Source organism: Camelus dromedarius, chromosome 5 (assembly GCF_036321535.1).
Source record: "Camelus dromedarius isolate mCamDro1 chromosome 5, mCamDro1.pat, whole genome shotgun sequence".
In the NCBI taxonomy this organism is placed as follows: Eukaryota; Metazoa; Chordata; class Mammalia; order Artiodactyla; family Camelidae; genus Camelus; species Camelus dromedarius.
Window position 1 is genome coordinate 12463788 of NC_087440.1, and position 10116 is coordinate 12473903.

The 10116-nt window shown below is 40.4% G+C and overlaps 1 protein-coding gene across 1 annotated transcript in view; it reads right to left on the bottom strand.

Moving 5' to 3' along the window:
* The window catches only part of UNC13C (unc-13 homolog C), a 599855-nt gene extending 592644 nt beyond the window's left edge, over window positions 1–7211 (bottom strand). Inside the window, exon 1 of the mRNA XM_064485583.1 lies at window positions 7162–7211. The gene's annotated coding sequence lies outside the window, so the exon portion shown is untranslated. The remainder of the gene's footprint in view (window positions 1–7161) is intronic.
* Between the last annotated feature and the right edge of the window lie 2905 nt (window positions 7212–10116).

A 10116-nucleotide genomic window follows, 5' to 3' on the forward strand; every position in this document is an offset into this window, starting at 1 on the left:
AATCTTAGAGATGTTAGAATGTTTTAGTATATCAATTAGTATAATTTTCAACATTAAGTTTGAAGATGAAAATGATATAGCCACAGCCAACAAATAAGTTAAAGCATTCAATGAAATCGCACATTTATTTATAGTACAAAGTAAGTCTAGAAGGGAACTTACTCAACCTGATAAAAACCTACAGTAAATATCATTACTAATTATTTTTTAAAAAAGACTTCTTTAAAATCAAGAATGACAAAGTTTTCTGGCAAATATGCTGGTCTGAAAAGTAAGCCTTCCAAGAAAATAATAAATGAATGAATGAATGGCATAACATATGTGATAATCTTAGAGAAAATTATAAATCTTCACTGAAGTATTAAAGAAGACAAATAATGGATAAACATACTCTGCTTATAGATAGGAAGATAGTATTTATAGATATTGATCCTTCCCAAATTGAACTATAAATTTATGTAATTCCAATCAAAATCCTAACAAGAATTTTTTCACAGAAAATTATAAGCTAATTTTAAATTTCTATAGAACAGTAAAATAAATAGAAAATATTCCCCAAAAACTTATTAGAGGGAACATTACCCAACAAAATGGCAAGATTTATTAAGCTAAATTAGTTTAGAGAGTTAGTAGTAATTCATCTTAAATGTTATGCATTGATTAAAAAAAAATTAAGCAGATAAACAGAACACAATCTAGAGCTCAGAATCTGACCAACATATATTAATAAATGTGATCTCTAACAAAGATGGCATTGCAAATCAGTGGGACAACAGTGGACTACTCAATAAATGGTCCTGGCGGGGGAATTTCATATAAAAAAGTGAATCTGGATTTCCTACCTCACACTATCCACAAAAACTAATCCCATTTATACTAAACATGTAGACACAGAAGCAAAACATTAAAACTTTCAGAAGAGACTGTGACCTTCTTCTCTTGCTGTCCCCAAATGCCACCCATGGACTAGTTTGGTGCTGCCTGGCACTTCTTTCATAAAACGGCAGCTAAAACTATTCCAGCATTCATGTTGGCCAATAAAAAGCCCATGTGTAGACTCAGGGCGGAGAACGAGGATCAAGTTAATTTCAAGTGGCAGGATAGGCACCATAGTGCAGTTTAAAATTAAGACGTTTATACCACTTAGTAAACTAATGAAAACATATTGTAAACAACAGGGCTTTTCAATAAGGCAGATCAGCTCCTGATTTGGTGGGCAGGCAATCAATAAAAGACACACCTGCAGAGCTGGAAATGGGACAGAAGAGGCTGTCAGTGTGCATCCCAGCAGCAGACAGAGGGTGTCTAGTAAACAGAGAAAGTACTTGCTACCTTTCTCTGGACCTGTGTCCTCAGGTAAAGCAATGTATTCTAAATTAAAAAACCATGATTTGATTTCAACACACTCTGGCTGCTACAATAGGTTTTCTTTAGTCTTTTGTTTCACCTTCTTGATTCATTTTAATTGTATATAAAATAACTGATGTATGCAAACAGGTACTTTGCATTTTATTTTCCAAATAGACAATGATATGCAAAACTGGGAATGAAAGGGGTTACTCAACTCTTATAAATTGATATGACTTTCACAACTTTAAACTTTTGTAATTACTCCCATGCAAAGAAACCCTCTTCAAATTACCCCGATCTGAATCTGTTTTCTTGGACTCTGATTCACATACCTATTTTTCCCAGGCCTGGCACCAAAGCAGAATGTTTGGTGGCAAAATCTACATAATTGTCCACTGGTTGATGTAATCTGATCTGGGTGAGGTGTCGAAACCTGAATCCTCAGAGACCAGAATTAGATACAAGCCCCTAAATGTGTTTCTAGAAATCAGGACAAGAAGTAACAAAGTGAGTTCTATTTGTAGGAATATATTCCCATAAAACCTATGTGAATCTACAGATAACAAAATGGAAGTAAGTATACTAAGTACCTACTTATTCCAGTAACAGATTTCTTACTTTTTTGCTTAAACTTGAAATTTTATACAAATAGTTTCTAATCTGTTTGTGTATGAAGACACTTGTTAATAATAAGGAATGTATTTGTGAGGTAAAATATAAAAATCTTATTGTTTATCTATCTTACAATAAAAATATGAAAAGTAACCAAAAAATTTTAAAAGGAAAATTCTATATTTCTTTGGTCTAAAGGCTCATTTAACTTCAGACATTGAGGATGATATTAACTCTGTGATTCCAAGGTCAGGAGCAAGGATACCTGGAGGTTTCAGATCCTGAACCACTTGTCAGGTTCAAGATCCTTAAGCATGCTGATCACGGCTAAGAGGATTTGTTTTCCTGTGTGTTATTTTTCTGTTCTGTCAGATCATTAGCAGTATTTAAATTGTATTTTTTAAGCCCTCTTCTCCAGCTTGTGTGTTTTTTTAATGTTTCTAATATAAATGACAGAAGACATTTCCCAACCCAGCCCCAACTACTTCCCCAGTGTCATCTCCTATTTATCCACCCAACAGCCTCTCCCCAGTCTCCGCCTGCTCCCGGAGCTGCCATACCTCAGTGCTCCTACTGCAGGCCACAGTGCTCATCCTTCTTACCTGTGGCGTACATCGTGTCCCCTCGTCTGGAAAGCCCTCCCCCTCTTTTCCACTGAATCCCTTCTAGCAGCTGCCCCTTGATATTCTCCTTCCACTCCTTAGCACACGGAATTGTCTTAGGGCTCTGGTACAGGCAGGGGCCAGAAATTCCTTGCTTCTTCCCTACATCATTCTAGGCAGGTACTGTCTGCTATACCCTGAAATATTATATTGGCTTCTAAGCCAATGTGCCACACATGTTGTGAGAACCAACTGTATGCTGGGCATCCTGCTAAGCTCTGACAATACAAAGACGGCCAGGGTGGCAGAGTAAAGAAGGTGGGAGACAACAGGAACCCAGGCAAAGAAGCACACTACAAAGGTCCATTCTGGAGGCACGTGTGAAAGGCTGTGAGCACACTGATGCTGTCAGCAAGCAGCATGATCAAAGGCCGTGTGTGGTGGGCAGGAAAGAGTTAAAGACATTCCCTGCTGGTACTAGTCTGCAGCCTATCATTGCAAAGTTACATTCATACTGTTTCTGATCATTTGGGAGAGAAGACAAAAAAATCTTAGAGCAAGCGGAGTGTTTTCGGTGGATACCAATCTTCCTGCAGCCCTTTTTCAGAACACACACAAGAGGCCCTCCGTGGCCACATCAAATTCCCTATGACAGGGCTCACTGCACCAGGTCTCTGTCCTTCCTAGCACTTGCTATAGCTGCAATTTTGAATTTTTAAAAATTTGATTGCTTCACGATTTTTTATCATGCTAAACTGGAAAAGCCACAAGGCCAGGCTCTGCTTGTTTTTCTCATTTTTGTATCTTTAGCACCTAACACAATGCCTGTCAGGTGAAAATGCTCAGTAATTATATCTCAAAGAAGAGCCAATAAATGATGATACTATTATCAGCTAAATAGTCATATACATTTTAGATACTCTGTGCCATGTAATCCTTACAATAATGCTACTTTAAATATGAGGTAACTCAGTCTTTGAGACCTGGGAAATGGCAGGTTTAAGATGTGAGCCCAGGTCCATCTGGCCTCGCTGCACCCACAGTCTTAGCTCTACCATCCTATGACAAGATTCACGTCCTTACTGAGGAAGAGGGAGATGGTTGACACAGTAAATTTCCAGAAACAGCAGGATCTGGAAGCAACGGACAGAATGAGGAGTCATTTTTAGCAAGTCCATCTGATACTGAACGCCAAAATGCTGAATTCCTGCCACTTTCTATCCTACCATGACAAACTGGAAACAACTTAAATATCCAAAATAAGAAAACCGCTAAGTCAACCACAGCACATTTGTGTGATGAAATACTATTAAATTGTTAAATGTCATATTCTACAGAATGTGGAAAAATGTTCAAGATACATCATTAAGGTAGAAAATGAAGATTATAAAACAGACTATATACAGTAACTCAATTTTGTTAAAGTATATATTGCATATGATTCAACAAATGGTGTGCACACACACACATTTTATAAGAATGTACACCAAAATGTCAATAGTGTTATGAGTAACCGAATTATAGATGAGTTTAATTTTCTTTCCATTTTCTATTTTTCCGTATTTCTGTAATTATCATACACTACTTTAAAATTCTCGCAAGTATAACTTACAGTAAATATATAGGTACAATAAAATACACTAAGCCAAAATATTAATAGTGATTTTTCTCTGTATAGTAAATTAATGATTTTACTTATTTACTAATAATCTTTTTGTATTTAAAAAGTTGAGGCAACAAAAGACGTTTGTAAGACTGAAACAAATTACATTTCCCCCTCAATACGCTTTAATACCCTGGTTGTAAATAGAAGTACCCTCTGCTCTCTCCCACTCTGTCCTGCGTAACTCTGTTACCCACACTGATGTCCTTAGCAACTGCTTACAACATATGTTCACAGTTACATTAATTCTGAAGTTCCAGTTATTTTTCTAACATATATAAATATATCAATAATATGGACCCTAAAATAAACAAACAGTTTGCCTCCATAACATCATTAACATCCCAGAGTCCCAGAGGAAGAACTAGGTTTATTTTTACAGCCAATTTTCGCCTTTTGGCTGCCCTGGGTCCTGGCTTCATTCCCAGATTAGGTCTTGTCTCTTGCTAGGAGTCAACCAACTACTGAAAATTCAGAGATTTGGAAGCCAAAAGACTGAAAAAGAAGAGCTTGAAGAGTGAGCCAGCCTGTCAGGTAGCCCACAGCCTGTCTCTGGTGCAGGAAGGTAGAACAGAAGCTCCTGCCAACCATCAGAGGGAGTCCAGGGTGGCCCACAAACATCTGGGACAAGCTGCAGGAAGGCCAGGGGTGGAAATGTTCCAAACATGAATCCTGACTGTAACCTAACTCTTCTCATTTGATTATGTTCCACGAGGGTCTTACCTTTTATCTCCTCCACCCATAGTGCTTTCTCCTTTTTCACGTGCTTCAATAATAACTCCCGCTATTAGCAGATAATAAAGCTCCTTTCTGCCTTGTTAACTGCCCCAGTAGAACATGAGTTGGCCTGGCTGCCTTGAAAGTCTGTAACCAGGTTAGAGGGTAAGCCTGAGAGGTTTATAGGTTCCTAACAAGATAACAGGATGGCGCTCAACCCTCCTACAAACTCTGTGGAAATCAGACCTCGTAGGAAGCCCAAGAGCTTTACTAAAATAGGAGGGTGGCCTCGGGGTCAGATTGCTTGTGTTCACAGGTGCAGAATATTAAGCAATAAAGAACAAAAGGAGTGTTGAGCAAACAATATATAGATGTGGAGTACTTAACAACAGATGATAGAGAAATAGCGTGTCCCGGGAATCAGAGACAGCGGTCTCAGGAACAGCCTTCCCACAATCCCCTCTACACGCAGGTGGGAGAAAAACCTCTCCCAGGGGAGTCACTGGGTTAACATAAGCCTTTTGTTTCAGGAAGGGTTTTTCCTTCCAGAAGAGTCCTTCTTTCTGCTGTTTTACTTTACTCTAAATTTAGCCTAGGCAAACATTTAATGTTAATACCAGCCCCCTTCATTTTGGGGAGTGTTCTATATGTCTACATATTTAAAACTAATAAATCCACAAAGACTTCTTGTAGTAGTAAAACTGTTTAGTGTGCTGATTATGGTAGAAAAATACATGAACCTGCACAGGTGATAAAATTATAAAACTTAATATACACAGATATACCAATGATTACAAGCAAAACTGGGGAAATCAGAATGTGATCTGTGGATTGTTTATATGTCAACAGCTTGCCTGTGATACTATGCTATAGTTTTGCAAAATATTACCATTGGGAGAAAATAAGAGATCCCTCTATGTTGTTTCTTACAACTACATGTAAATCTGCAATTACCTCACATTACAAATATTTTTTAAAATAATAGTAAGTCAAGCTAACAATCTGCTATATAAATAAATATAATATAAAATATATTCCTCCCTCCCAACCTTGAAAAACAGAGGTCATAATCACCTGGAATTTCAAGTTCTCTCATTCCTAGGAGTTTTGCACAGTAGTGTGGCTACCCAAGGTCCCCGTCCGAGGTGCACCCCTCTTCTCCTCTTACCTCAGGCTCCACCCATCTGTGCACAAGATCCTGAGCCGCCCATCTGTGGCCTGCCTTCTAGCAGAACATGCAAGCTCTGTTCCTACCCAGCCATCCCTCAAGCAGCCCCTCCTCAGCCCCCTCAGGCAGGCTCTGAAAGCAGGCTCAGAGTCATATAAACGTGAAATTCTGGGGTTCTGGATGTTGGGAGTTAGTCTGCGGGGCGGGGTCTGGCCCTGCTAACTCTTCACACGTGCCAAGCCAAGCAGCGCAGTCAGAACAGAGCACGGGGTCGGGGCAGGAACACGGGGCGCCACGCCCAGGACACGGGCCTCTCTTGTCAAAGTCTAAGGGAGTCAATCATTATTACTGTTTCATAAAGAAGAAAATTGAGATATCAGAAATTATGCCTCCTGCAACTGATAACTGGTAGTAGCAGGTTTCAAGCTAGATCTGCCAGAGTCCAGAGGCCTACTGGAAATCTGCATAAAATGCCCATTTTACTGTCTTTAGGGAGTCCACAAAGGGCCTTCCTAACCCCTCACAGCTGTTGTAGTTATGAGCCAGATAAGTTGCCTTTCTCAGGACTCCTATTCATTTAACAGGACAGATAATTATTGAGATTGAATTCAACTGGCATTCATTAAGAGCCTATCCCACTGTCCTTCAGACACTGCTCATTATTTGCAAGGCCAGCTCGTTAATCTTGATTAATTTAGGTGCTAAGGCTGCAACATTAAAAAAAAGATGCTAAACTTAAATGTTATGCAGTCACCGATATAAAGAGTAATACTTTAGCAGGCACTCCTAAGACACTTCTAAGCATTTTTTCACTATATTCATCTCTAGTTCTTAAAAAAATAGACTGATTAATAGGATGCTACACAAAATGAGCCCTCCCTTCCCCAGGCAGGAAGATGGAAAAGAGACAAAGAGGAAGGAGGCCAGTGGAAAGAAAGAGAAGTAAAGGAGAATAAGAGAAAGCTTAGAGTTTGAAATGCTTTCTAACTTGTCCACTGGGGCCATTCCAGGACCTCTCACTTCTAAACTTTAAAAAATGTCAGAGATACCTTTGCTCCCTCGGTCAGAATGTCCTTCCAGTGTCCCCAGTATCTCCTCCTGATGCAGTGGTTTACACATTGGGGAAGTGACGTCACCCTACATCAAACTGAGTGAGCTGAGCAGTCCATCCTGCCAGATGAGGAAAGACAAATTCTTTTTCAAGCTCAGAGACAAAAATAAGTAAGAACCCCAGAAACAAGAAAGGAGGGAGACACCCTGACACAGAGCACCACATGTGACTGAGCAAGAGGCTTCTCCAGGCAGATCCCATCCTCTGCCTGTCTCCTGTTTGTAGAAAAACTTTAGCCTCCTAGGCTTTCCCTGAGTTCTAAAGAATAAATTTGATCAGACAAGTGAGAAATGTAGAAACAAAGGAAAACAGTTAAGCAGGACAAAATAATAGTTTGGCCACTAAACAAAGTCAAAGACTTAGTTACTCCTCAGGTGCTATAGATATTATCCTGAGTCATATCCTTTGAGATGTTTGGCAGATACTGAAATGCCCACCAGGTGAAAGAAGTTAACTGTATGCTGACCAAAAGCACGTAGACCCAGACCAGTTGGAACCAGAAGGTAGATGGTACTGACTCCGGATGACCTCACTACCAACCAATCAGAAGAGTGTCCATGAGCTGATCACACACCCTGCAAGTCAGTCCCTCATCCTCCTTTAAAAACTTTTCCCTGAACCACTAGGGAGTTTGAATCTTTTGAGCATTAGCCACCTGTCTCCTTGTTCGGTGCCTGCAATAAACGCTGTACTTTGCCTCACCACAACCTCGTGTCAGTAGACTGGCTTTACTGCACACAAGCGAGTGGACCCAAGTTGGTTCAGTAACACATGGTCATTTATCAGTATCTCTTCTACTGGTCATTTGTGGAGATGAGGCTGTAAGGAGAAAACATGTGGACTTTAGGGCACGGATTTGCAGAGCTTTTTCCAGCAGCCCAGAGGTGTTTCTTTTCAGCATTCCATTTAGTGAAGGCTTTGGAGTTAGAAATCTCCAGGTAAGAAAAGTGTTACTTTAGTGCAGTAGAATCATACGCATTTAGGAAATTATTCTCAGAATAACGTATTTAGTTGGCAGAATCCAGGAATGTTAAACTATTTAAAAGATGTGAAGAGAGGTCACCTGCAATGCTTTTCCGAGTATAAAATATGTTGGAAGTGAATGAAATCAATGACAGGAGCTGGATCACGAAAGAGTAAGTAAGTGCAGAGAGCAGTGGTACAACGCCAAGCGAGAGATCAGAGCAAAGGTCAGGAAGCAGGAATCCGGCGTCGCGTCACAGTGATGCAGAGATGAGTCTTCTAGACCAGACAGATGACTGCTGTAGTGCGCTGTCACAATGCCTCCTGTCTCCACACTGGCCTGCTATCTCCTCCTCTCAACACAGCTGCCAACCCAGCAAGTGAAAGTCAGTCATCATGCTCCACAGCCTTGCATGATCTGGCCCCTGGCTCTTTCTCCTCAATTATGTTTTCCACCATTCCTTCCCCTACTTTACTCCACTCTGGTCTGCTTGCTACTCCACAAATATTTCAAGCATGCTCCCACTTCAACAACTTCTACCTGGTGCCTGGAATGCTCTTTTTCTACGTAGTCACATACCTCTCTCCCTCAGTTATTCAAGTCCCTATTCAAATGCCCCCGTCATCCAAGAAAACTTCCTTAACCACCCTATCCTGAATGAAACATACATTCATCTAAATTGCTCTCTCTCCTCCTACCCTTATTATTTCTCCACAGTAAGGGCTACTAACTGGTATCATGTTATTCTGTCTGTTTACTGTTGGAGAGCCATACGGGCTTTAAAATCCATGAAAGCAGGGACTTTGTTTTGGCTGCCTCTGTGCTCCTATGCCTACAATATACCCAGCAGCATGTGGTAGTTGAAGCCCTTCATATGTTGAAATCCTAACCTCAATTTAATTGTATCTGGAGATAGTCTTTAGGAGGTAATTAAGGTTAAATGAGGTCATAAGGGTGGAGCCCTAATATGACAGGAATGTGGTTTCATAAGAAAAGAAAGATCTCTGTCTTCCCCTTCCCTCTCCCTCTCTCCCTCCCTCCCTTTGCCCCTTCTCCCATGTGTGACTGAGCAAGAGACTTCTCCAGACAGACCCCTTCCTCTGTCTGCCTCCTCGGCTTCCCCCACCCCTTACTTCCTCTCTCCCTCTCCCCTCTCTTCCTCCCCTCCCTTCTTGCTACTCTGTGAGGACACAGCAAGGTAGGTGGCCATCTGCCAGCCCAGAGGAGAGCTCTCACCAGAAAATGAATTGGCCAGTACCTTGATCCTGGATTTTCCAGCCTCCGAAACTGTAATAAATAAATGTTTTTACTTACGCCACCTGGCCTGTGGTATTTTGTTACTGAAACAACTAAGATAGTAGCCTTCTGATATTATCATTCCACAAAATGTTAGAACTTCTTTCCTGCTCCAGGAGTCTTTTGGGAATACTATCCCGAGTGAAACAAGATAGCAACTGGTGGGGTGGTAAATGGAGCCATTTCCTTTAGAGACACTGACTGTAAGTCACAATCTATCACTGAGGCAGCCAGCATAAGGCCCCATTATAAGTACCCTCTGAAGACGCATTATGGGGAGGGATGTCTAATTTCCCTTGGGACAAGCATCCAATTTTTAGAGTTATATTCTCACAGATGGGAGGGCTGCCCTCTGCTGTTTATACCAGTGTCCTAAGACACTCCAGGAAAAGCATTTCAAATGGTTTCCATGATCATATATCACAGTATTTTTAAGCCAATGTGTTAATCTGCATTTTTTCCTACAAAGATTATGTAACAATTTTGTAGTCATAAAATATTAAAAATTAATTTTAAAAAGTAGGATACACATATACACATACATATATTATAACAAATGTTAAAAATACATGAGAAAAAAGCGTAACAGCAAATCATCAACAGTGGTCACCTTGGATGATGTTAGCTAATTCT